We start from the raw sequence: 25,388 nt of genomic DNA on the forward strand, positions 1-25,388 counted from the left end.
TTATGTGGACAACCAGTCTTGTTGGACCCAGTCTTTTCCCCTTATAATTTCACTTAACCTTTATTACCTGCAAATTGGCCCAATCTGTAAATATTTGTCACAGTTCAAATATTTGTAATATTTGTCACAGTTCAAAGAGAGAAAACACAGTTCAGTCCAGAGCACATGATTTCCATTGAGATAACAGCTATTGTGCTCATGGGACAAGTCTTTATTTCTCTGCCTGTCTTCAAGATTTTTCTTTGTGATTGGCCTTCAGCAATTTGAACACACTTTTTAGGTTTGGGTAGTAAGTCATGTTTTGGTGATTGTTTTTTCTCAGAGATCTAAGATCTGTGATCATGGTTGATGTTAGAAGGCTCATTCATTACCTCTTCAAAGATCCTTCTGCCCTGCTCTCTCTCTTCTCCTCCAGAGGTTCTACTTACATGTGTATCAGGCCACTTTCTGCTGTCCCACATCTCTTGAATGCTCTCTTCTAATATCTCTCTGTGCTTCTGTCAGGGTTATTTTTGTTGACCTGTATCTAGTTTCACATCTTCCCTATCTTGCATCACACCTACTGACAATCTCCTTGAGCATTTTTATCCAATTTTCCTGCATTCTGTTTCTCTGCTGAAATCACTCCCCTTCCCACAGGAAGGAGCATGCTCTCTATGACTCTTGAATAATAGGTACCATGCACAGCCTAGCTGACGGTCCTAAAATGTGTCACACCTGGATTTGGTTCTGTCCATCATATCATTTCTTAACAGTGTGCTCTTTTTATTTTGGGTGACTTGTAATTTTGGTTGAAATCTAAACATGTTGTAGAACTAGCAGAGAATGAGGCAAAGAGTGTGCCTTGGCTCTCTCTTGGCTAGGCCCTTCGTCTATGTGTCAGGTAGTTCTGTGCACCAGTCAGAACGTAGTTGCATTGAATGTGTTGTTACTATGGTAACACTCAGAATATGACAGACTCAAATTCTTTAGCGACTACTTACGCTAATGGATGGGGCTAGGTGACCAGATGTCTATTTTTCTCGATCTTCAGTCTTCTTCTTCCCATGAACACCCCACACAGTTCTCTACATGTTCTCTCCTGGTCCAGCTTTGCTTCTTTTCTAGTAACAATTAGGCTGGGGTAGAAGACTCAACTGGAATCCTGGATGTGGGTATGGACATAGATCTCAGAAGGGGTCTTCCCAGGGGCCCTGCCCTACTCCCAGTGGCAGAACACCTTTAATGGTCTGACCCCCCTCCATTTTGGAAGAAGCCTTGTTTCTGTTCCCTTCTTCCAGACCCAGGGGTCTCTCACCAGTGTTACAGAGGGTGACAAGGTTTGCCATTTTTCCCTTTATACCTTCTGATGTACATGGAATGTGTGCAGTCCCTGAGTGTACCAACGCTGTGAAAATGCCAGCTGTCAAAATGGCACACACACACACACACACACACACACACACACACACACCTCTGTAACACCTCCTTTCCCACCTCAGCCTGCTACTGTCACTGCAAGGTACGGCAACAGGAGCTGTCCATGGTAGAGACACCTTCTCTCTTGCCTCAGCCAGCTGCTGTCATGAGACACAACCACAGGAGCTGTCCACGGTGGGAGTACCTCCTCTCTAGCCTCCATGAGCAACTCTGCCAGCAACAGTGCCTCAGCCAAAGCCACCTGCTGCTGGGAAGTTCTTCCCATCCTGACCCATGAGCCTGATGCAGGGAAACAAGGGTGAAAAAAGCTACCAATCCCTCAGCACAAAAATCCACCAAGCCCTGAACAGGAAAACTCACCAAGCCCTTAGCTCAGGACTTGAAATTCTCCTAATCCTCTCCCTGGAAATCTCTGACCCCTAAAAAAAACTGATATATAAGCCCTGCCCTTTGCTCTATTCCCTGCTGCCCTCTCCTGGAAGCAGGAGCAGCCAACTAACCCTGGATTCATCCTCCACTCCCTAGACCCTCCAATAAATATCCTTTATGAGATTTGCTGCCTGGTGTGACTCCCTCATAGGAAGAAGCCAAGAAGAAGAGAAGAACTAGGGCAGGGCTGAGGCTCCTGAGCTCTTCAGCTTAGCTAGGGGTACCCACCTCTGGGAGCTGCAATGTCTCTGCTGAGGAGGCTTCCTCCCAGAACTGTGTGGTTCCTGGGTTCAAGATGCCCTCCCACTGGGACACTGTTCCACCTCAGAACTGTGTGGTTCCTGGGCTTCTAAATCCCAGGACACATTTCCATCCAAGCAGAAAGACCAACAATGTGGACAATGAGGATTTGAAAAAGCAGAGCTTGTGTAGGATATCTTAGGGGGCAAAGATTTCCAGGGTGAGGACTGGTGGGATTTCAAGTCTCTGCTGAAGACCCTGTCCTTCCCAGCTTTACACAGTGAGAAAGGCTTTTCCAGAACTTTCCCGTGCCTTGCCTTTCTTAAAAGCACCCTTTATAGTGCACAGTCCTTTTGAGAATGAGTCTCTGCTACTCTGGGGTACTTTATGATCTCATCATAGTCCACACTGAGCTTGAATGTTTTATTAGACATGTTGCTGTCTCCTGTATGGTGTTTTCTGCCAGAAGGGATGAGAGCTCTTGTCTTATTTCTCCTTAGACTACCCTGGCTTTCCTTGGGTGTCAAGTGAGTTATACAGCCAATGACTTTAGCTTTCTAAAGAATTAAAGAAACATAAATGGTCAGCCATCAGCTGACTTTTTGCTGTTGTAAATCCTCTTTGTACATCCTCTGGAAAGCCAGGAAACTCCTCATCAAATACCATGATTGAAGAAACAATCTTTAATGCAACATACAGTAGAAACTTGGGTGAGTGGTAAAGGAGGGCCAGCTGGGTTGTGATACACCTACACGCTGGAAAATCAAACCAAGAAGAGATAGAGACATGGCTGCATACAGTAGCAGAGAAGGAAGCTGTTCTGAACGGATACAAAATAAAGCGGCACATAATCGAACTGCATAATCATGTTCAAGAAAAGCAGAGCACTGTGGGAGGGCGTCAACTGTTACACACGTAGAACAGAAGCTGCTGAGAAACATTGTCACAGCTCCACACGGCAGTCATCTCTGCTAAGATGATGCTCATCTTAAAACACCGGGCGGCTCCAACACGTGTAATATGTTGGAGAACATTCTGAGCATAGTAAGAATTTTCATCTGCTCATGTTGACTTTTTTTTCAATCAGTGGTTCTTAACCTGTGGGTCACGACTCCTTTGTGAGTCGAGCAACCCTTCCACGGGGTCACCTAAAGCCAACAGAAAACACAGATGTTTACATTACAACTCATAACAGTAGCAAAATTACAGTTACGAAGTAACAACAAAAATAATTTTATGGTTGGGGGTCACCATAACCTAAGGAACTGCACTAAAGAGTCTCAGAATTAGGAAGGTTGAGAACCACTGTGCTAAGTGAATGTAGAAATCAGTTTTCAGTTTAGCTGAGCATCGTAGGGATATATAATGCACATGTACACACACATATACAAACATGCGTGACACATTCATGTTCTCCCTCAAGGATCTTCTGCTGCCCTAGTTTGCCTAAGGGTACACTCGTGTGCCTCCACACGTACATCCACACGTACTGTGTCCTTCAACATCAGCCTTCAACATTCATCTCTCTTAGCACATTTCCGTAATTCACAATGAAGATCTTTTCAGCACTTGTGTCCAGAGGCGATCTTCAGAACTTGTCAAGGTCAAGGGCAACACCTTCCACACCCTGATGACAGTTGCTCCTAGGGTCGCTGCTCTTGGCAACTGCTCCTTAGCTGGTGCTCTGTGGTCCAGTGAGCCAACAGCAGGCTCTGGAAAGGCAACAGGAGAGATTCCTGCAGTGTCCATGCACTACCCAACCACTTAACATCATGACGTGAGCTACTACTGTTATCGTTTACCAACTTTTTAACTATGTCACACAGCAGGATGTATGGACCCACCAGCAGTTAGAATAAAGAGATGGAGGCATATTAATATTTATAAAAGCTTAGGCATTACAGCTGGCCAGATTCTCAGCTATTCTAACCCAACAAACCCTCGCCTACATCCCACCATGTAGACCGTTACCTCTCTCTGACTCAGTCTTGGTACCTGTTCCTTCCCATATCATGCAGGTGAGTCCACCTCATCTGATTCTTCTCCCAGAGACCCTCTCTCAGGCCAGAAGACCCACCTTTCTCCTCCTGCATGGATATTGGCCATCACATATCTTTACTAAGCCAATCAAAAGGTGGGAGAAGAAGAATGTTTACAAAATATGAAGCAGGTGATGATCCCTAAGAAAAACAATAACAAAGTCCGGACAGTACTTCGCTCTCTGCCAATTTTGCAATCAACAATTGAATATACAAAAACAACCTTTATACAGTGCACAAAAAGATCACCCTAACAATGTCACTAATGTTTCGAGTGTTACTCCTTATTTTAGTTAGGGTTTCAGTGCTAAGACAAAATACCATGATCAAAAAGCAAGTTGGGGAGAAAAGAGTTCATTTGGCTTACACTTCCAGATCATAGTCATTCATTGGAGGAAGTCAGGACAGGAACTCAAGCAGGGCTGGAACCTGGAGGCAGGAGCTGATACAGAGAACATAGAGAGGTGCTGCTTACTGGCTTGATTCCCATGACTTGCTCAGCCTGCTTTCTTACAGAACGCAGGGCCACCAGCCCAGGGATGGCCCCACCCACAGTGGACTGAGTCCTCCCATATCAATCACTAATTGAGAAAATGCCTTACAGCTGGCTCTCATGGACACATTTTCTCTACTGAAGGTCTGTCCTCTCTGATGACTCTAACTTGTGTCAAGCTGATACATAAAACCAGCCAGTACACCCCTCTAATCCATTTTTCACCTAAGCTATGGTAATGCTTTAGGAGAGTGCATGTTGCATTAGAGCAGAATTGACTGTGGATAGTCATTTGAGAGCATAACAAGAGTATCAACTTTTCATTATGCACATCTGTGTTATATAGTAAAATTTAAAGCATGGCCCTAGAAGGCTGAAAAGCCAGTGGTACAGGAGCAAGCACTGAAGTGTCCTCACAGGCTGCTCACTGAAGAACTACAACTGTGTACTGTGCCTGGCACTCCATTCTGTCCTATTCTATAACTTTGGAAACCCACTGAGTTTGGATAACTGTGGGTAACTGTCTTAGAAACTGGCAGTGTCCCTCAGCTTCCTCTGTGGAATTTTTTGACAAAGAAGCTGTGTCAATAAGTTGACCTGAGTTTCTAGAGAAGACAGGACCATGGAACATTTATTTTATTAGTAGTATATCCATGGATAGTCCAGGAGAAGGATCCTGTGCTAAGGCAAAGTCCTCCTAGTCCCTCATGTTAATCGATGTATGGATGGATGCATGCATGGATGGATGGATGGATGGATGGATGGATGGATGGATAGATTTGTGGATAGGTGGGTGGGTGGGTGAATGAATGGGGAGATGGGTGGATGGAGAGGTGGGTGGATGGATGGAGAGGTGGGTGGGTGGATGGATGGAGAGGTGGGTGGGTGGATGGAGAGGTGGGTGGGTGGATGGATGGAGAGGTGGGTGGGTGGATGGATGGAGAGGTGGGTGGATGGATGGAGAGGTGGGTGGGTGGATGGATGGAGAGGTGAGTGGATGAATGGAGAGGTGGGTGGATGGATGGAGGGGTGGGTGGATGGATGGAGGAGTGGGTGGATGGATGGATGGAGAGGTGGGTGGATGTTTGAATGGATGGATGGGAGTCTAGAATGCAGTCAGAGCACACTTGTAAGTAGTGGGAGGAAAATAATGCAGCAAGAGGGGAAAGGGGATTGCTGGGAATGACTCCCAAAGCAAACACAGAATCTTTCCTGTTTCCTTTCCAGAACCAACTGTTGGCTCACAGGATCACAGAGCATCAGCTAATGGAGCAGCTGAAAAGAGCAGTGTCCCAAGGAGCAACTGTCAGCAGAGTCATGGACCAGGTCATCTCTGTTTGCTGTCAAATCACCTGGGTCACCCCCCGAGTTCATGACTCTTCAGAAATTTTATTTTTCTGAATTTTATTGAGACGTTATTGGCAAATAAAAATTGACATAGATTTACCATGTACAAAGTGGCGTCATTTTCTCTTTTTAATTTGATAGTGCTGAGGGTTGAAGGCAGCACCTTGTTCGTGTCAAGCAAGCCCTCTACCCCTGAGCCACACCCCCAAGGGGATTTCTTGATAGATGTATGTGCTAGGAAGTGATCATCCCAATCCAGCTAACCGCTATGTCTACCACTGCAACATGACTGTGTAAGCGTGTGTAGAACACCTAAATTCTGTCATCTTAGTCAATTTCAAGTGCATGGTGCATTGACAGTCTCCCTGATAGACCTTCGGTTCCCCAGACTCATCACTGTAACCGAACCTTCACGTACTGCAGCCAGCACCACCCTATTTCTTCCATGGTGGTAGATAGAGAAATAAGCTTCCAAAGGAACAAAACAGTGACGATAGCAAGGTGGGAAGCCAGCACTAGGTATCAAAGTCAAAGCAGAGAGAGTAGTGGTGTTGCCTTGAGTCTGAGAGCAACCTACAAAACAGAGTCCCTACCTTGAGCATGGAGATTGCCACAGGGCTGCAAGGAAGGTTATGATGGCATCAGGAGCGGCAAGGGAGGGGCTGAGGATGCTGCTAGCAGTACTATGGTAAAATTAGTAATGGCAGTAATAATGCATGGTAGTGGTGCTGGTGGTGGTGGTGGCAGTGCCGACAGAGATGGTGCTGATGATGGTACCGACACAGTGTAGCGAAAAGGGTGGAGATGACAGTGATGATAACAGTCATGGTGAGCTGTATTGCTGTTATAGTAGGGCACGAATCCATGGATTATTTTCCACATCTCCACTGTTTCCATCCCAGTCCAGGCCATCACCACCCCTTGCTGATGGCCTTTCAACTCTCAACTTTGACCTAGTCCTCTCCAATGCCATCTCATTCTGCGCACAAGTGACTTGTCATAATGCAGATCTGAACACATCCCCCTTCTGACTCAAGTATTCCACTCACTTCTTGTTGGTCCCAGGATCAAGCTCTAAGCTCAAAAAAAAAAAAAATTGTGAACTCCATCCTCACCCTGCCCGGGGCTGGTGACAACTCAAGCATGAGAAGTGAGCTAAAATGAACATGGACAACGGACAGACACAAATATCCTCAAGTGGTGACTGTGGTGCAAATGTACGACAACACCTGGGCCACAGGCACATGCACACATATGCAGATGTACATTCGAATGGAAGGGCATTGACAGTCATACATACATACTACATATGCATATATGTAAACATATGATATATGCCCATTAAAATGCTTACAAACTGAAGTCAAGAATACCTTGAAAAGATCACACAACCAAGTCAGTTCACTCCAGAAATGCAATGGTAGTTCACCTCAAAGAAATCTATAAGCTGGTTTCCGCCTTCCACCTTCCCGATGGTGAGTGCTCTCTGTCATGAACAATTCCACATTTGGCTATGGCTGAGGATCTGGCTTGCTTCCATGTATGTGGACCTATCTGCATTGCCCCCGTGGCACGCCTGGGTTGGCTACCCAGAGGCTATTTAAGCTGTAGGCTGGCTTTCCCCGGGGTCCGAGGATTGTTCAATGTTCCTGAATAAACTGCATTGAAAAAAAAAAAAAAAAGAAATCTATAAATAAATACAACACATGGACAGCCCTGAGGACAGAAATCACATTATCTCAGCAGATTCAGAAAATTCAACATTACTTGTGATTTAAAAAAAAAAAATCTTTAGAAAATACAATAGAAGGGGATAAAGTTGGAAATCCCAGACCATCTAAAGCCCAGTGGACCATATTTTTGTAGTGAAAGGGGAATGGATTCCGCAGGATGCGCAGAGGTCATTGTGCACAGTGGGGAAAGACTTGGCTTGAATAAGCTTTGTAGATGTTATTCCAGGAAGACCATACACAGAAGCCTTCAGCACGGCAATGATTTCGTTGGACAGCCATGTAAGTTTCTCCTCTGAGTTTGAGTTTGACTTCAGTTTCAGATCAAAGCCAAAGTCACTGGCTGCTTCCTGTGACATGAGATTGCCCTGCGCTGTTCCACTGGGCCGAGCTCAGAACATGTCCTTACAGGTGGATACTAAGGAGGCATCAGCAAAGGTCACATCTGGCAAACGACTCTAAGCAGATCCAGAAAACTTACTGACACAAGAGCCTGGACTGATGCAGTGTCTGGTAAGAGCCTGCATGCCTAGCGTGGGTATTTGGGGAAATGGAGACATAGCTATGATGTCCAGGTGTGGCTGCACAGTTACACACAGTTAGTGTCATCTGTGGCCATAGTCCTTTGGACATTAAAAATTAATCCCTTTGGTCTCTGTGGAACTGGAAACTTCCACAGTCTCCCTACTTTAACTTCCCAAACTATGGGAGAGTAACAAAAATATTGAGAATATCCAGACTGGCCCTCCACCTCTCCATACCTCTCAATGTGGTGACCGCCTGTCATCCCCTCTCTGTCAAGACAAACAAAACAATTTCACCTACCTGGCAAAATTAAGCAAGGAAGGAGGATTTTATTCAAGGTGGCTTCAAAAGAGAAGAGAGGTGGGCACTTAGCCTAAACTCAGCTGTTCTGAAACGTCAGGCACACAGGCTCTCTGAAGCTAGGAGAAGAAGATGGTGGGTGCATGCGTGCATTCTAGCTGCCTTTACACAAAGAGAAAGCAGACACCTCCTATGGTCACTGGAAGTGGTGGGCTGAAACTTGGAATGAGATACCTCTGTTTAGCTTCCCATCCTCCTGGGAAACTAACACCAAGATCCCTACCCTCCTCTGGTGATGAAACTGAAAAAAAAAAAAATGTTTTCAGGTTCTAAAGAACAATGTTCCTACTTATAACAGAGGAGCGAATTCTTAGTTGCATCACACATGGGCAGAAGGGGTTTAGAGAGGCAAGTTTTTAAGGGAGATGGAAGAAAGGGAGGTCAGGGCCAAGGTCAGGGGTCAAGGTCAGGAGGAAGCTTGTGTGAAGTTTAGTCCATCTAAGGGAAGCACTGGTCATCTTGGTGCCCTCAGGTACGACCTCTTCCCCACAGTTCCCCAGGCTTCAGTCTACCCTGAGAGTTGGATCTGGCAAGTGTGTACCATCTTGGGCTACACTGCGGTGAGTTTTCTTTTCTTTAAGTAAGGGGTTGAGGTTTAATGATGCTGACCCCCAGGTCACTCCTTTATTTGACTTTCCCTCTGAAATCTAATGTTGTTTCCAGTTTGAAGAACACTGTTACTTACTGTGTTGATGGCTGGAGAAAACTGAGGAGAGGAGAGGTGATCATCCGGGACCACACCCCACTGCAGTTTCTTCTGAGACCTTTTATTCTGCTTGAAATCTAAGTGCCTGTATCTTTACTCACTTCCCCATGAACACTTGTCTGCAACGTGGCTTAGCTTGTGGTCCTCGGGGACTGCCTAAAACAGTCCTTCCTCTTTAACTAAGCCTCCAAGACCCACCACAAGCTCTGACATACTCTACGAACTTTCTGTGACCTTCACCGATGAGGGCGAATGCTTGAAAAGGTAGGCTCTAGGGACCTGGTCTGTGGGAGTGAGGTCTGCAAGTAGAAAACAGATTAGGAAAAGAGAAGTTAATTTTCCTTTTAAAAAAAAATGTAGTGTGGGTAGTGAGGAGATAGCTTGGTGGGTGGGAATGTTTGTCTCTCAAGCATGAAGACCTAATTTCAGATCATCAGTACCTATGACAAAAGCCACCTCTCCTATGACCCCAGCGCTGGACTGGCAGAAACTCAGAGGGACTTGGGAAATCCTTGTGGTCACCAGCAAACAGTCTGGCTGGAAAACGAATAGCTCGGTGAGAGACGAATAAGACAGAGAGTAACGGACATCCACTGCCCTTCTTCAGCCTCTGCATGCATACACACAGGTGTACATGTATGTATTTTCAACACACACACACACACACACACACTTTGCCCAAGAATCTGCCTTAGAATTGGGAACACTTCTGATCCCACCTTCATGGGAGGACATTCTGCCAGTCCGGCTAAGGACAGCCTCTTCATCCACGGCTGAAGAAGAGGAAGTGGCTGTGACAAGCCGTCCTTTCTGTTAATTCTCCTACATGAAATAATGGATAACATGCCAAGCTTTTCCTTGAATACATTCCTCTCAGCCTGGTGCTTATTAAACAGATATTCTCAGCCCGCTCAACAGCAGCCGGCAGCAAGGCAATTATTAATGTTAACACTTGCATTGAAAACAAATAATATTAAAATTCATCAAGGTCGTATCATGCATCTCATGGTGTGAGGTGTCTCTGCCTCTGCCCAGCCCTTCCAAGCCATCTGCCCTCCAAGTAACGAGGCCTGTTGTCTGTGGTCAACACAAATCAGAGCTGACTGTATTGTATTTCCCATTTAGATGCGATTGTAGCACCATTAGGGGGAAAATACCCAGTCAGCTTTCTGTCACCAATGAAGTCAACCTCAAGCGATAACAGGCAAGAAAATCCTCTTTACCGCCAGGCACAGGGTGCAGTGTTTGGAGACTCTCAGCAGCAGCAACAATACTGCTGAACACTGTGGGTGTCCCTTGAAAGACATCTCTGCTCCCCTCAGCAGTCAGCTGCCTCTGCCATCCGCCCGGAGTCCAGGAGTTCTTTATATTCCAGGGAACACTCCCTGGGTGAACTTTAATTAGTGATGAAATATAAGCCCGGATAAGTCAAAGAGGATGACAATTTATTCTTGCGGGCCTTTAATCAATACTCGGGGAGCCCCTGAAGAGCCAGTAACCCGTTATTTATTATTTAATTGCTCTTATTTTATTTGAGCCACAAAGAACCTTTGGGAGGTGGGGGAGGCAGCCGCAGCCCCTGCTGTCCAGAAGGTACTAGGTGGGCGTCACCCTTTGTCCTCGGACTCCTTGCTTCTGCGCATGTCAACCAGTTCTGGTGGCCCGTGCCTACTTCTCCCCGGCACCCTGGACAAAAAAAATAAATAAATAAATAAATAAAATAAAAATTAAAAAAAGGCAGAAAAGGATTGACACAGTTCACTAAGGGCGCACATGTGAACAATGGTAGTCTCTTGGACATGGAGAGTGTTTACGTGGGCTTCTATGATCCAGATTCCCAGATCCCTGAACTCTTGCCTCCTACAAGGTCCTTTTGACCCATTCTTGTATCAGCCCGTGGACCTGCAGCAAAACGTGGCGCTCATCAGATTCACCCAGAACAGGAGTGAGCGGCCTCCCAATTCCGGGCAGCCGGGCGAGGACAAGCCAAATGTTCCCACTCTTGTCATCCTGGCTCAGCTTCCTTCAGCCTGGCTTGGAAAACTAAGCTCCGACTTCCCAGACCCAGCTCCTTCAGAACGGTGTCCACGGGGAGGGTCCTGGCCGCCAAACTCCTAAAATGTATAAATAGGAGAGTGCTGTCTGCGTTTTCCAAGGGTGCTAGTATAAACACAAAAGAAGCAGTTGCTAGGACTCTATGCGGTCAAGATTACAGGAGAAATGTTTTATCGTCTGGGACAAGCTTTGAACCCCTGCTCTCTGTGTCTGACTAAGAGGAGCTCAACACACACACTCACATACTTACACACTCACACATCACACACACAAGCATCCGCTCTCAGGGATAAACCAAGCTCAAACGCAGAGCTTTGTCAAGGTCCATCCATGCATTAAAGGAGACCCTTGGCAGCTGAGTGAGCCAACACTTTCAGTGTTTTGTGCAACCTTGAGGTGACCAGTTCAGACAAATGTCATTCTGCCGTCACAGAAAGGGGAGGAAATTCCTTCCTGCACACCCCCAGTCTGAGTCCTCCCTGGATGATCACCCTCCTGTGGAAGACAGTAGAGTGCTCCTTCTGCAACGCAAAGCTCAGGTATACACACAGGAAGAAAAGAAAATTGCCCTAATGGGAATATGGTAATGACAGTGGGTACCGAAGGCAGAAGAGGGAGGAGCTTCTCCAGCGTGCATCTGCCTGCTTTCTCCCTGATCCCAGCCGGGCATCCTCAGGGGAGGTGAGCCCAGTCTGTAGCCTTTCCTCTGCTTGGCCCCAGACAAGTCTCAGGCACAGCTCTTCCTCAGTTCCCACAGGAGGGCAAAGGGTGGCTCGGGCCAGGAGCCCTGTGCTGGCTGGCTGCCAGGGCAGGGAGAAGGATGCTGGGGCAAAAGGAGTTGCTTTAAGAGTCTGCAGCCCTGCCCACAACCTGCAGCAGGAAGGGCACTGCCCCTCTGAGGACACACTGCTCTCCAGAGGGCTGTTCAGTAGCTAAGCCCCTTCCGCAGGCTTCAATGCCTGCATTGTCCCTTTCCTGTCCTGCTGCAACTGCATCCCTCCCCATCTTTCATTTCTGTTCCTCGTCTGCCATCTGCCAGAACTTGCTGCTTTCTCCTCTGAGCTCTGTATCTTCAGCAGCAGCCACTCCAAAAACCCCTGCTCTCTGTGTCTGACTAAGAGGAGCTCAACACACACACTCACATACTTACACACTCACACATCACACACACAAGCATACACCCACACCACATATCCACACAACACACACACTTCACACACACAAACACATACCCTGCACCACACACACATACACACACAAACACCATACACACTCACACAACTCATACTCACAGACACACACACACACACACTACACATATACACCCTATATACAAACATTCACACACACACACACCACACAACAGTCACCTTTCTGGGCAGCCAGAGCTAACCTAGGCCTGCTTTAGTCCTGAGACACTGCCCTCTCTTCCTGTGCCCTGCTCCTTCTGAGACAGCCTGAACCCTCATGGTCTCCCTGTGCCTGCCTTCCCCCAGCAGAACCTGCTCTCAGGATACTGCCCCTCCCCCATTCCTCTTTCCCGATAGTGCCATCCTTCCCTGTAGGAAAAGGAGCCATGCCCAGATATGGTGAGACAGGCGGCCAGACCCCCCTGTAGCTCCTAAGTAGGTCCTGCTCTGCCCCTCTACCCTCTTCTTCAAGGACTCTTGATGCTGATGGGCTGAACCACACCAGAACCCCACAGTGGCTACTGTAGTTGGCTAGAGCCAAGAAAGCAGTAGAAAAATAAGGACTTGAGCAAAAGGAAAAATACCAGCACATTCTAGGAAAATCACTAGGTACCAGGTGACCCCAAAGTAACTTTCAGCAGACCCATGCTGGCATCAGCATTTCCTCTCCATGAATCGCAGCTCAGCCTCTGTGGCTGCGACCTCTCTCCCAGTGCTCAGTTGCAGGTAACTAGACAGGCAAAGCCATCTGGGCTTATGGATGACTGGGTACCCCATGCCTTCTAGGGGCATGTGTGGGGGGCAGGTTTTGCCCCACAAGTTACACAGCCAGGTCCCAGAAGTCTTGCCAGCTCACATAGCACTGAGGAGTGGCAGGTAGCCATCATTTCACTCGTGCCCTGAGAAGCTCCCCAGAGAGTGGGAAACCAGGTAGTGAGGAAAGGATGCTCCCTGGGCACTTTTCATCTGAAGAAATTAGTCTTTGAATGTGTGCAATCTGTCACAACCTGGAGTCTGGAAATAGAGACTGCTCTGTTGATGTTGCAAGGGAGGCCTAGTTATTATCGGCCGTTGCAGTATATATTTTGCTGCTGTTAGTCTTCAAGACTCACCAGTCACTTATCAATTAAGATAATTTGTCCAGTGAACTGGTCACATTTGTCCCAGCGCTGGACGGGTGCTTTAGGGAAGCTGACATCTCTTCCACTTGTGTACATTTATGATCCTGTTGTTCTGGCCCTGGAGTGTGAGTGTTTTTCTGGCTTGGAATTATTAGTTATGCCTCAGGCCAAGGGGAAATGAAAAATACATTAGAAGGCACGCACTCGGGCTCAAAATCAGACTCCAGCCCTGTGTGGCGCTGGGCTTCTGGCAGAGCCCAGAACTTCTGAGGAATGGCTAATCCTCCTCTGGAAGGGGTAGTCACTGAGCTGCTGAGTCACTGTGACTGATTGCAAGCTCAGATCACTCCCGTCAGCAGCTTCCAGTCACTGGTCAGACCTGGAATGGCCAGGTGACAATGGTATGACCCACAGGCCCCAGAGAGCCTGCTCCTGGGAATGGATGAAAACCCAAAGCAAACTGGACATGTGAGCTCAGGACAGGCAGTACAGCATACAGGACCCTGAGCACAGCAGCTGCCAACAGCATGGAAGAAGAGAAAGCCAAGGCCCAGAAAGAAGAATTGCTAGTTGGAGAGAGTGTGTCTCTTCCTCAATGAACTCTGAGTATCAATATTTGGGGACATGCAGGTCTTTTCCAGGCCTCTTACTAAATGCATGCACCACTCAGGTGATAGGTGACAGAGAGCCAGAAAACGCTCTGTGCCACCTCCCTCTAGAGTGCTGGAGCCTAAAGAACACCCAGGCCTTAGCAGACCACCCTCTCAGCCTGTGTGAAGAGGCTTCCCACGTCCCGTGGTGCTCACTGACCGCCATCCTGCTCTGTCTTTATTGACTCCAAAGTTGTAAAGCCAGGACAAGAGATCTCTCCAAAGCCCTAGTAACCCTGGGAATCAGTGTTTCTTCACATCTGCTTTCAAGAGATCTTGATTCCAAGATCTGAAGGAGCTTAGATAAGACCATCTGGCAGCAGCCAGCACCCTGCTTTCATGGGGGTGTGTTTGTCTAGAGACAGACCACAAGGCCAGCTCCAGAAACAAGCACTTCCTGGAGGCGATGGTGTCAAAATACCCATATAGAGAAGTAGGGGGGTGGGGGTGGAGAGGGGAGGAATAGGGACAGACACACCTCCAGGAACTCAGCCAATGGATTCAGCCTGGTGCCCATGCTTGTCTCTGTCCTTCCCTGTCCTCCTGTCTCAGCCTTTACCCCACACCAAAATTTGAAAGGAGAACTGGTTGGGCCTCTCTTGGATTCAAAGCCCACCTTGGCCAAACAGGGGACCAGGCACCAAGATGGAGCGGAGAGCAGAGCATCAGAGTACAAGATAAGAATGGAGAACATTTTCCCCTGTCATTCCTGGGTGGCTCAGCTGTGCCAAGTGCCTGATGGTACCATCACGGCTGAGGCTGCTGCCTCTTGCTCCCATCAGCTCAGGGGTCACGTTAGCCCTGAGGCCTTTCTGGTTGTGCCTCCCGCAGCAAGCCATAGTGCATGCGCTGGGTCTTCCCTGGCATCTGTTGGCAGGAAGGGGCTTAGCGAGGCATTGCAGAGTCCCATATTCTCCTGGGACAAGAAGGAAAGAGACACAGAGCCACTCTGCCTTTGTCATTCATCCTCAGCACATAGGAGATGTCATGGAACTTTGTGGGTACTAAATCACTTTTATTAGCCATATGATTTGATTGATCTTGTTAAACCTGACAAGAAATCAATTGGAAAAAATATATGTACCTTCCCGGAATGTGCTCTCTACCTTAAGGTAAAAGAACAACCTGACAAGAGCAGGGGAAGATCCACAGAGAGGCCTTGTAAATTATCACCAAGCCCACAGCCCTAGGAAAAGGCTAGTTTCTGACCTTCAAAAACCAGGAAGAAATGAGGAAGTCAGAGAAGAGGGGTCCCATAAATCCAGGATGCCGCCTGCAGAGGTCCTCGGAGCTTTAGCAAAGATTGACTGAAGAGCAGAGGCCCCTGAAGAATGACAGGAGAAGCAGCACCAGGGCGGGCAGGGGTTTCCTGAAGAGGCAGCAGAATCAGTCCCTACGAAAGAGAGCAGACTCTGGTCAACGCCGTCAAGACTCGGCCGTTCTCGGCCTCGGTAACCTTGAACCTATTAACGTTCTCTCAGACCCTCAGGGTGCTCAGCTGCGAAGCAGGAGCCTGCCTCCTGCTTCAGACAACCATAAGTGATGATGACAGGCCCCATACCTCCGTGTGGGTATGCTAAACACCCACATGGCCAAGGCACGTGTAGGCTCTGTGTATGCTCTGCCCTCCCACCACTTTATGGCTGTGAAAGCAAACCAGCACAAGAGCAAGAGAGGGCCCTGGTGACTCATCAGAAAGAAGCATGCCCACCTAGTCTTCAGCCGTGACAGGAGCATGCTGTGGAACCTTCAGGACTATAAGATGACCTTGCATGAGGATGGAACTGCTGATAGAGGCTAGATTTCTGGGATCCTTCCCAGACCCACAAAACGGGAGCCCTGTGAGCTGGGCTTCCACCCAGCCTCATCCTCACCCCCACACCAGGTGCTGTCCTGCACATGGGGCCTGATGCCCGCAGAATGGCATGGCTCTGTCAGCTTTCTTCAGTGAGGCGTTTCACAGGAGTGACTGAACTACAAACACACCTATGCTGTTACTTTTCTCACTGCCATGACCAAACCCTGACAAGAAGCAACACAAGGAAGGAGGGTTTTGTTCCAGCCTACAGTTCAAGGGGATCATTCCGTCCTAGGGGGAAGCATGGTGGCAGGAGCAGCGGGCTGGCTGGTCACACTACATACCCACACAGGAAGCCGAGAGGGAACAGGAAGTGGATCCAGGCTATAAAACTCAGGGCACGCACTTGCGAACCACCTCTCCAGCCCCACCTGAATCTCTTCTGCTTTTCAGAATGTGGCTACAGAAGGCAAGGACTATTGGTCAAGCTCACAGGGGTTTTATTTTTGTTTTTGTTTTTGTTTGTCTGTTTCTTTTGAATTGTGTTCACTGTGGATCTTTTTCCTAACAGCTCCAGATGAGAAAGATATGGTTGAGATCAGGCAGCAGCTGGCAGAACACAAGATAAGCCAGGTTGGGGGACAAACAGACACTTACGTGATTTCATCTACAGCTTTGAAATTCCTTTGGCCACACTGGGAAACAAAGCTGTGAGAATGGTCCATCCAGTCCAGATACTGACAGCATCAGGTGCTGGTGAGGAGCATGAGTGTGTGTGTGTGTGTGTGTGTGTGTGTGTGTGTGTGTGTGTGTGTGTTCATGAGTTGTATGAGTATGAGAGAGGGGGGAAGAGTGTGTGTATGTATATGTGTGTGTGTGTGTGTGTGTGTGTGAGAGAGAGAGAGAGAGAGAGAGAGAGAGAGGAAGAAAGTGTATACATGTGTAGTGTGTGTGAGAGAGAGGGAGAGAATGTGTGCATCCGAGTTGTGTGTGTGAGAGGGAGAGTGTGTATGTGGAGAGAGAGAGAGTGTGTGTGTGTGTGTGTGTGTGTGCGCGCGCGTGCGTGCGTGTGTGTGTGTGTGTGTGTGTGTGTATGTGTGTGTGTGTGTGTGTGTGTGTGTGTGTGCGCGCGCGCACTGTCATTACTAGAGAGGGTAAAATGGCATTGCTGCTATGGCAGACAACATTCCACAAAACTAAGCATACCCTCCCACATGACCCAGCAAGCACACCACTCAGTGTTATTCCAAATGAGTTGAAAATTCACGCTAACACAAAAATCTGCACAGAGAACTTAGAGAGCTGTGTGCACAGTGGTCAGAGCTGAAAGCCAGCATGGCCTCCTACGGAGGGTGGATGGACAAGTAACTGTGGTACGTTCACGCTGGACTACCATGCAGCCCTGAAAAAGAATTTAACTCTCAAGCCGCAAAAAGACGGGGAAGAAGCCCAAAGGCACATTGTCAAGGGGCAGAAACCATTTGAAAGGCTGTGCCCTGATTCCAGCTGTGTCTCTGGGAGAAGACAAAGCCATAGGAAGCACAAAAATCACGAGTGGTCACAGGGAGTTTGGAGTGGGGATGAGTAGGCAGAGAAGTGAGCCTGGGAGATGCTAGGGTGGAGCGTTTGTCTGAGACACTGTACCACAACACCAAGAGTCGGCCACAGCAACAAGTGTGGACTTTACTGACGATTTTAAAATGTGCTGACATCAGTGTTAATTAATATGCTCCAGTAACGCAAGATGCTAAGGAGTGGGGGAAGGGCGAAGACTGTGGGGAGCCAAGAGTTGGCGATAACAATAGATATCCAGGTAAAAATATTTGGGTTTTATAGGACAACACACACCAAAACAGAACAGGGAATATTTGAGGTCAGGAGAGCAGCTAGAGGAAGGTGGGAAGTAAGAGGAGGAGGTACTGGAGGGGTGAACGTGGGTCAAAATGCCTGAGAGGCTTGAAGATGCCATTCCCAGGCCCACTTTATACGAAGGATGTACACTGACATAAAAATTACAAATTATTAAAAATTAAAAATAATCAACTTTGAAAAACATACAATGGAAACCTGAAAACAGATCCAGACTGCAAGCCAGCAAAGGCAGGCCACCTTCGGAAAAGCGGTGTGGTCAGACACGGTGGCACCGTGGAATGATGAAGTAGGTGTGTGTGAAGGTGTAGCTTCCTAGGGACAAGAGACTCGGGATGGTGCCCCGCCCTTCCCAGTTTCGAAGTTTATCCAAGAGGGGGTGTGGGGAAGAATCTACCAAGTCCTGAATATTCAGTCTTTTTTTTTTTTTTTTTTTTTTTTTTTTTTCAGTTACTACCTAGGGAGGAAGAGGGGGAAGGCTCCCTCTCGTCTGTCCAACCAGCAGATCCAGAGAGCAGCATGCACCCAAACTGGGAGCAAGTGCCGCCTGTGGACCTCAGCCCAGAGCTACCCACACACCAACTGCAGCCACCATTCCCGCTCCGCCCTAGCCAGGAGCCAAGGTTACAAGTGAGGAGGGCGCTAGGAAGAGGGCGTGGAGGATGAGAGGAGGGGAGGAGAAGCAAGATTTAGTGGGGAGAGAGCAGAGCACCCCCAGCAAACAGCCCTTACTGAGTTCTTCCCACGGGCTCCGAGCATTATTTCTAGCGTATTGTTTTAGTGTACAGTAGTTGATCTTTTCAATAACCTTACAAGCAGGAGCCACAAGGACATCCATCTGGAAGTTTAAAGGGTGGGTGGTCTGAGAGAAGGAACATTTCTCAGAAGAGCTTCCTAGCGGGACGGGAGGAAAGGCAGCTCCCACCCTCCCTCCGCTGTATAGAGAAGGAAGGAGGCGCCACAGGCTGAGTTCCCATTACAAAACACACACCCCTTCCCCATGGCCCCCGCCCTTAGGCTCTGGGGCTGAGCTCTACACCCTCCCAGGAAATCCATCTGCAAGGAACCCGGGCTTGCTTATACAAGGTCCCCTGCTGACTTACAGGCTGGGCGCAGTGAGCCAGAAGTGGGGGATACCGTGGGAACAGTGCACCTTCGGCTGCCATGCTCTGGTCTTAACGATTTTGTTCACTGAATGACAATACGCTTCTGTCACGGGGTGGCCACCAATTTAGTACACCAACACTGTGGGCCTAAATCAGTCACCAAGTGTTGTGCAAGGCCATGATACGTCAGCCCAAAAGGGGGCCATGCCTGGTTCAGCAGGTGATATATTGGAGCCAGACTGTGAGTCTAAGTTAGGGGGTGATCCATTGTCATTGACAGCAGTGACCATGCTTTACTGTTCGAAAGACCCTCTTCCGGAGGAGGCACGTTAAAGCCCCAAAAGCTGTGTATTTGCTTCCCTGGATTATGTATGCACGCAGCCACTGACACTCACTTCGATGGTTAATAATCCAGTTTAACATGCCATCCTTCCCCGACTCCCTAAGTTTAAGGCTGGAGGACCCCTCGTAAATGCCACTTCATTAGGAATCAACTGGAATAACCCAACCAGAAACATTTTTTATTGATGAAGCCCGGACGGAAAAGTATCAAGTTCACTTATCATTCCTCACAGAGGAACGAGACAATGAAATCTTTATTGGAAAATTCCGTGTGTCAGGAACGCACTTCATCTTGTCAGGAGGAGCACAGCCGTGAAAATATACAGCCTGCTGTGAATAATGGTCTTGGGAGGAAGGCCTGGCCCAGCACTTCCCAGTGGCTCCGTGTCAAGTGCCTCTGGCGTTTTCATCCCTTCGTGGTTTCTGGTCACCAGTTACTCTGAGATTCTAGCTCTTTCCAGAAGTCTTGGGACACTGGAGGCATCCAATTGGGTTCTCTGTTCCCCTGCCCAAAAGGAGGCCAGCTCCAGATAGACACTCAACCACACAGACTCCTGGTGGGTATGTGACACTTCAGGGTCCTCCTGCAGCTGTGATCAGGGAGCCAGGGAGGGTTGACACTGAGGTGAATCTGTGACTGGACACATCCTGCTTCTCCGAACTCATGGCCCACAGGTTCCTTTTTAGAGGGGTCCTGGAGAGCGTACCTCCATATCTTCAATGAGAGTCATGGACTATAGGCTTGAGGGGCGCCCTGCAGTTGTCAGGGGGGGGAAGCAAATCGCAGGAAGAGATAAGGATAAAGCCCCAGTGCGCACTGACTGCACCGACCAGATCTGACTCTGGTGGGTCTGATGCCAGGCGGTTCGTTGCCACCATATTAAAACACAGCACAATTTGGGGAAAGGTTTACAGGCAACAATCAGTCCAGTTCCAGGTGCACAATGAGGCTTAAGGTGTGACAAGATAGAAACTCCTTTACTGAGTACATGTGACCATGAGGGTGGCCTCTGTAGCTTCAGGCCTGGAATCTAGTGCGGTTTCTGAGATAGCATAGAGGTCAGCAGGGCACAGAGTACATGTGACATCTCCCCTGAGGATGGGTGACAGTCTAGGGAGGGAAGAGTCTGGGACAATCATTCTGGAGAATTTGAGTGAGGTCTGCCTCTATAGCAAAAGGTAGGTGAGGTCTGCCTCCACAGACAGCAGTAGCTCACTAACAGAATCCACACACAGATTTCTGGATGGAACACAGGTATTTGATTTTATCTCCTCCACTGGGGAGAGGCCCCTGTGTGTTTACCGTGCCTGGTTCCCCAGTGGTCCGTGGGCACAAGGACCTTTGTATCCTCAACAGAGGCTGCTCCTACTAGCTCCAGGGAAGCCCTAAGGAAGATTTCACCAATAATTCCCTCTCCATCTGACAGGCACAGTTTGCAAAGAGACAACATGACCATTGGCCTCATGGAATAGATCAAGAGGAGCAGTGATGTCCAATTGACCTGCAGCATCCTCACGTGCTTTTGCAAGCTCTTTTCTCTGCCCTGCAAAGCTCACCATTCCCATGCTATCCTAGTCCCTCCTGTCTTCAGGGACAACCGTGAAATCCAAGAAGGGACGAACACAAGCCTTCCAGCAACAGGAGGCCTCTTGGCCGCAGCACTGTGTGCACGTAAGCCAGGTGCTGTCGGCTGACGGGCGTCTTTAGGCCTTACAAAATGTTTGGCAGCATGCCAGGCCTTTACCACCAAATGCCAACAGCACAACCAAAAATGTCTCCAGAATGGGCCCATAGCCCTGGAAGACAAACTGGCGCTGGCTGAAGACCTTGCCAGGGGCTGGTTCAATTCTAACAGAATAAGCACCAAAAACTGGTGGAAAGAAAAAAAATAAATAAATAAAAAATAAAAAAATAAAAAAATAAAATCCAAATGACATAAAACTAAGCCTGGGTTTGCTCACTGTGAACCCTGAAGGAACTCCATGATGTCCAAGTGCCCTACATCCAAAGACAACTCATAGAGGCACGTTCTGTAATCCCAGAATATAGGACGCAGAGGCAGGAGAATCAGGAGTTCACGGCTATCCTCAGTTACTTAGTGAACGCAAGGTCAGCATGGACTGCACGAGGACCCTGACTGAAACAGAAACAGAAACGCCCCACTGTGCCTCAGTTTCCTCGCTGCAGACTGGCAGGCCTTCTCTGCCACTCCTCTTCTTCAGATAGGAGCAGCCATTCTACACAAACTCTTTTTGTTGCTTTAACAACTCATAATTCTTATCATAGAATAATAATTTACATGTATGCATGCATATAAATGCATGTCTCTACATGTATCTATCCAGAATGGGACTGGACACATATATACATAGTATTTTTTACATAAATTTAAATCTACTTTCTAGCCTGTTTTTTTTTCACTTCTTCTTGTATAATAAGCATTTTCCCATGGTGCTTATAATTTTTTCAAATTATAATTTCTGTTGAAAATATTCCAGCAAAGGCAAATCAATTGAATCAGTCTGGGTTTTGCAGTGATAACACCCAGATTTTTTATTAACTCTTTGAGAATTTCACAGGTACACACGTACAATATCTTTTGGTCATGTTCATCTCCCACTCTTCCTCTAACTGCTAGGTCATACACATCTCCCCTCCTGCCTTCTGTCTACCTCCGACCTTGTTTGCCTTTTGGAAATAAAAATATTTAGCCCAATTTGTGCTTCCCATGTACTCATGAGTGTTGAGCTATACACTAAATTGCGCTCAACCTATCAGAAGCCATACCCTTACAGAAAACTCTACCCTCAGAAGACACCAACAGTCAATAACACCTCAGCTAGGCGTGGTGACTCACGAGCTCCTCCCCACTCCATTCTGAAATGTTGACTTGTCAGAACATTGTCCAAGAATGGAGTCTGTGAGGAGAACTCTGAGCACTTGTGAGGAAACTCCAAGGGAACAAGACAAGAGTTCTTGTGTCCTCAGTCTCTTCAAAATGCAGAATTGTTCTTGGAATGTGTTTTTTTGTGCTCCTTCCAGGTACAGCAGATAGGAGTGAGTTTACTTCAAATTATTCATTACAGCTGGCTATTATTTGTTTATTGCCTCTATGGAAAAACGTGTTTTTGCCACATGTGGCTTGTCCTTGTGATTGTCCACTTTACTCAGGTGACTCTTCTTAACCCTCAGAGTAGAGATTGTCTGATGCTCTGAATAAAGCCAGCCATTGCGTGAGACTTCAGTCCACCTCATTTATCGGCTCCATTCTTCCGGGTCCCACTGCTTTAGAGCAGCAAGTATTGGTTGACTTGATCTCTTCACTCAGGTCCTTCCTGGCCCCTGGCTTTTACAATCGTTTTTGTTCCTTTCTTATAAAATGGTTCCTGAGCCTTCAGGGAAGAGTATGCAGCATGGATGTCACATCTGGGGTGAGATATATCCACAGACACTTATTCTTGTCACTTTTGTCAGATTAAGCATTGAGATTGTCCATTACACGAAAAAAACTCTGAGAAATTCTGAGAGTTTCACTAATATACAGATATAGAGATAAGAATTTATCTATATATATATAGAGAGAGAGAGAGAGATAAGACCAGTTTGATGCTATATCTATTTAGCAAAATAATTGCAGTAGGTTCACCCCTGAGACCTATGTACTCCCCAAATGTAGGTTCTTGACTAAATTTATAGTACAAAGCATGTGACTTTCATTCTCTGCGGTGTTAGATTGTTAAAAGGCAGCTATAGAGAGATGGAAAGCAGAAAGAAAGGGAGGCTCTGTCTGACTTTAGGAGGGAACATTTTTATTTGTGGTGAAGGGACATTGTTGGCACTTCCATAGATCCATAGATCCATATATATGGATAGCCAAAAATGCCTACAGAAGAAAATGGGAGGCAGGCCCTGATAGGGATGAAAATGACTTCTGTAGTTCTCAAGGGAAGCTAGAAAGTATATATAGTCTTTCGGCAGGCAATTATCATAGAGCAGACCTTAAATTCAATCAGAAAGTGGTTGAGTTCCCCAATAATAACCATGCCACGGCTAATCCATGGGCATGTCCTGCCACACTGTTTACTACTGAATCTCTCAGGGTTCACGTCTAGATAAGACTGCTGCATACTTTCCCTCAGCCCAGGTAGCATCTTCTGTAAAAGCCAGCCAACAGAAAAGACGTTTGCTGGTCAGTACCAACTCTTTGTCCTATGACCAAAGTGTTACCATCAAGTTCTTGGTGGTCATGGTAAGGTTTATTTGTTCTCACTTAAAATCCACTATGTATGCAGGGGTCAAGCAGGCAGGTATGTTCTTGTGTGATGGTTCACAGATGCAAATGACTGGGTCTGGAGGTTCCTCCTAAAAATCTTATTTCTAGGACATTCGTGGTCAGAGAGGAGTATGTGGAAAATGAGTTGTCACTTTCACCTAACTCCTTCTGTATAACATCACTTCGGCTCCCAGGGCATTGACCAGAATCCATCACTTTCCTGGGGCTGGGAAAGTCGCCCCTGTATCCAGTTTGGGGAAGAACTGGAAATCCTGAGCCATGTTGGTATCTGACATTCACTAGTTTCACCCAAAATAAATCACTTGTTCCCACTGCTGAACTTTATCTTAAGAACCCAACGTCTACGCACCAAACCACTGCTTAGAGGGATGACGGTCACCAGAGGTTCCTCAGAGATCCTCCAAACACGTGGGTGGGGCCTAGCACTCAGCATTTCAAAGGGTACAGGGTTGCTATTTACCAGCCCTGTCGGAGACCACAACTTCCGAGTAAGTGCCAGGACCATTGATGTCCTCCCTCTGCAGCAATCTAGATCTCGATGTCTCACTGTGAGGGCTTTAGATCCCTGTGGGAGTCTGAGAAATAATTGCAAGAGGTCCACAAATCTGTACTTAGCCCGAGCATTGATTGACCAGCAAAGAGCTAGTATTGATGGCGTATACCATTAGGAAATGTGTGTGGCGCGGTTATTTATAAACGATAGATTCCCTAGATGCATTTCTAAAAATACAGTATAGATCTGATTTTATAAATTATCTCATGATAACACTGTAACATTCAGGTTTTCAGAAGGAGCAAGCGGATGGCTCAGAGCGAGCAGGTTAGGGGCAACTACAGGGGATCAGGAGGCAGATTCACTGCAGGAGCCCAATGGACTCCTTTGAAAAGCACATTGTATATTTGCCCAAGCTGGGCCCATTTAGGATCTTCAGCAGCCCAAGCACAGAGAGCCCTTTGGCCTTTATCTAAGGCCATGACTTACACACAAGATGGTGGTGCTAACCACAGAAGGACTCCACATTTTCACAACCTGACCAGTTGGCCCCTCAACTACCCATAGCTTGTATTCTGTGTAAGAAAACACACATCTCTCCTCTGGAGCTACATCCCCGCCTACATGAAGAAGGGTGTTTTTTTTTTTTTTCTTTTTTTATGGGGGGGGTGTTGTTGTTGTTGTTTAATTATTAAAAATTATTAAAAATTCAACAGTTGTAAGAGCTAGAAGGATTCTCAGTATGTTTATCCTTTGTGGGGTGTTCTTGTTGAGTTTGTGTCACTATGGGCTCTAGGTTTTGGCATCTTTGGTATGTGTTGGTGGTGATAGTCTCCTGTCACTCTGAGCCTCTGCAGAAGCTCTAGAGCAGGCTCTTGTAGTTCCTCCTGCTGCTAGTCTCAGCCATGCCGTTATTTCCCTTGCTGTCTTGCTGGAGACATCCACTCTGCAGTCCTTCTCAGGAGCAGCTTTGAGTTGCAGATTTTCCGTCCTCCGCTTGCTGTTTGTGTGGCTGCTCTCTTAGCAGCAGCAGCCCCTGCCCCATGCTCACCTGGAATTTTACCTGTGTCTCTGTTTCCTGCAGTTTTCGCGGTGGGAAATATCATCACGGAAGCGTCATGTGTCCGTGCTAATGAGAGCATGTCCCTGTTTGCCCCTTGCTAGAGCAACACGCACCGCAA

The 25,388-nt window shown here is 47.4% G+C and overlaps 1 long non-coding RNA gene across 2 annotated transcripts in view; it reads right to left on the reverse strand.

Moving 5' to 3' along the window:
• Nucleotides 1–11,177: 11,177 nt before the first annotated feature.
• LOC132649743 (uncharacterized) overlaps nucleotides 11,178–25,388 on the reverse strand; it is a 37,410-nt gene continuing 23,199 nt past the window's right edge. For both annotated transcript variants that reach the window (XR_009588258.1, XR_009588259.1), the window contains exons 2-3: nucleotides 15,514–15,697; nucleotides 11,178–11,402 (exon numbers count right to left, since the gene is read on the reverse strand). This is a non-coding gene — a long non-coding RNA (uncharacterized LOC132649743). The remainder of the gene's footprint in view (nucleotides 11,403–15,513; nucleotides 15,698–25,388) is intronic.

Source organism: Meriones unguiculatus, chromosome 21 (assembly GCF_030254825.1).
Source record: "Meriones unguiculatus strain TT.TT164.6M chromosome 21, Bangor_MerUng_6.1, whole genome shotgun sequence".
NCBI lineage: Eukaryota > Metazoa > Chordata > Mammalia > Rodentia > Muridae > Meriones > Meriones unguiculatus.